This window comes from Salmo salar, chromosome ssa16, assembly GCF_905237065.1.
Source record: "Salmo salar chromosome ssa16, Ssal_v3.1, whole genome shotgun sequence".
NCBI classification, from domain to species: Eukaryota; Metazoa; Chordata; class Actinopteri; order Salmoniformes; family Salmonidae; genus Salmo; species Salmo salar.
The window spans coordinates 10,465,247-10,468,677 of record NC_059457.1 but is presented as its reverse complement, the minus strand read 5'-3'; positions in this window follow the sequence as shown (position 1 = coordinate 10,468,677).

Here is a 3,431-nt window from a genome sequence, read left to right as displayed (position 1 = left end):
AAACCCCTACTTAAATATGATCTCCAATTAGAGACGAGGACCAGCTGCCTCCAATTGGAGATCATCCCAAACAAGCCAACATAGAAATACAAAAACTAGAACCAAAGAACATAGAAATAGAAAAACACAAAACACCCCCTGTCACGCCCTGACCCAACTCTACCATAGAAAATAACATCTTACTATGGTCAGGACGTGACACATAGTCCCTGTGCCCAAGAATGCCAAGGTAACCTGTCTAAATGACTATCGCCCTGAGGCACTCACATCTGTAGCCATGCAATGCTTTGAAAGGCTGGTCATGGCTCACATCAACACAATCATCCCAGACACCCTGAACCCACTCCAATTCACATACCGCCCAAACAGATCCACAGATTATGCAACTCAATTGCACTCCACAATGCCCTCTCCCACCTGGACAAGAGGGACACCTATGTGATAATGCTGTTCATTGACTACAGCTCAGCATTAAACACCATAGTGCCCTCAGGACCCTGGGACTAAACACTTCCCTAAGCAACTGGATCCTGGACTTCCTGATGGGCCGCCCCCAGGTGGTGAGGGTAGACAACAACACATCCGCCACACTGACTCTCAACATGGGAGCCTCTCAGGGGTGCGTGCTTAGTCCCCTCTTTTACTCCGTGTTCACCCACAACTGCGTGGCCACGCACGACTCCAACACCATCATTAAGTTTGTGGTAGGCCTGACGACGATGAGACAGCTTATAGGGAGGAGGTACAGTGGCTTGCGAAAGTATTCACCCCCTTGGCATTTTCCCTATTTTGTTGCCTTACAACCTGGAATTAAAATAGATTTTTGGGGGGCTTTGTATCATTTTGTCACGCGATTCTTCATCATCCGATGATATAGCGAAATCATCGTCTGAAAAGGTGGACCAATATGCAGCAGAGTTGGTGTTCATTTTCTTAATTTATTAACGAACGTTGAACACGGAAAAACAAGAAAACAATAAGCACGACAAATGACAGTTTTGCAGGCTATACATACGCAGTGCAAAAACAATCTCCCACAAATACAAGACAAACACACCCAACTAATATAGGACTTCCAATCAAAGGCAACACCAAACAGCTGCCTTCAATTGGAAGTCCACCCCAATTAACTCAACATAGAAACACACTCACTAGACTACACATAGAAATACATAAACATAGACCATAACTCAAAACCCGGAAATAATAAATCAAACACCCTTTTCCCAAAACACCACCCTGAACCACATAAAACAAATACCCTCTGCCACGTCCTGACCAAACTACAATACCAATTAACCCTTATACTGGCCAGGACGTGACACATTTGACTTACACAACATGCCTAGCACTTTGAAGATGCAAAATATTTTTTCTTGAGAAACAAACAAGAAATAAGACAAAAAACTGAAAACTTGAGCGTGCATAACTATTCACCCCCTTAAAGTCAATACTTTGTAGAGCCACCTTTTGCAGCAATTACAGCAGCAAGTCTCTTGGGGTATGTCTCTATAAGTTTGGCACATCTAGTCACTGGAATTTTCGCCCATTATTCAAGGCAAAACTGCTTCAGCTCCTTCAAGTTGGATGGGTTCCGCTGGTGTACAGCAATCTTTAAGTCATACAACAGATTCTCAATTGGATTGAGGTATGGGCTTTGACTAGGCCATTTCAAGACATGTAAATGTTTCCCCTTAAACCACTCAAGTGTTGCTTTAGCACAATTAGGGACATTGTCCTGCTGGAAGGTGAACCTCCGTCCCGTTTTCAAATCTCTGGAAGACGGAAACAAGTTTCCCTCAAGAATTTCCCTGTATTTAGTGCCATCAATCATTCCTTTAATTCTGACCAGTTTCCCTGTCCCTGCTGATGAAAAACATCCCCACAGCATGGATTTGCGACAGACATAGCGTTTTCCTTGATGGCCAAAAAACTCTATTTTAGTTTCATCTGACCAGAGTACCTTCGTCCATATGTTTGGGGAGTCTCCCACATGCCTTTTGGCGAACACCAAAAGTGTTTGCTTATTTTTTTTTTTAAGCAATGTCTTTTTTCTGGCCACTCGTCCGTAAAGCCCAGCTCTGTGGAGTGTACAGCTTAAAGTGGTCCTATGGACAGATACTCCAATCTCCGCTGTGGAGTTTTGCGGCTCCTTCAGGGTTATCTTTGGTCTCTTTGTATCATTGTATCATTTCAAATCCAAATATTACAGAGCCAAAATAACAACAAAAGTGTCACTTGGCAAATACTTTTGGAGCTCACTGTAATTGAAGTTAAAGCTTCATTATTATTTTTAAATCAAAGAATAGTTTGACAACCCTGTTTGTAAGCTTTCAAATGACATCAAACTCAACCGTTTATATTCTTATTGTAAGGTATGCAAAATGGGTCAACTTTGAGCACCTCCATCTCCTGAATATTTTCCAAAAAGTCCAAAAAGTTACTTTCTGACCACTTCTACCATGGGAAAAGATGTATGAAATGCGTTGTTAAAATCAAAAGCAGTGCAGTCAGAAAGTAATTGAAATCATATAGAACCTAAACAAATGTTTACAAACTGGTCTGAATGTCCCCCAAGTGACAACTGGCATCCCCAAAAAGAATGATGAGGAAAAGCAGTTGTACTGTAAATAGGACAAACCTTTCAAATTTCACACACATTGTGGTGACATCACTGTCTAGGACAGGGTGGTCCAGGTGATTTAAGGTTGGTTTGGATGGCTTCCTTTCTGGCTTGTAGTTCTGCCTGGGAGTTCTTGTGGTATTCCTGAAGCCCATAGCCCTCACTGGAAAACATAGGTGTAGATTTAAATACCCAAACATCAAACTTGAGTACCATACCAATACTACAATGTTTGAGTACCTTTTACCAAAAAAAGTTCACAAATCGAATAATATATTAAATAGAACTACATTTAATAGGAAATTAACTGGAATACTGGAATTCACAGTTCAAGTTCTCTCTGACATCATGATTCAAAAGACGTGTACCAGATCTCTTTGTTTGTTTGGGCAGACTTTAGTTGCTTCCCCAGTGGACACTGCACCTAAACCCTGCATCTGACACAGGCAGTACAGGCATGGTTGTCTTAGCGGATGGCCTACAAATACAAAAACCACAAACATTTCTTAATATACTTCTAAGATGACAATTTATAATTTGCTTGGTAAAGTTGGTATATAGCAAGTCACCTCTGATTTACACCCTCTATATTTTGTGATTGAGTAATTATCAGATCAAAAGACAAACCTTGAATTACCTATGCAATATTCCTATGTCATAGTGTCACGGGTGTGCGTACTGGTAGCGAAGTCAGGTGCAGGAGAGCAGAGAGTTGTGAACAGGCGCACACTTTATTGAGGCAGGAGCAAACAGCAGACGGACGCAACTGCGTCAAAACCTCCAGCAACAATGGCAAAAGTGCAAAGTG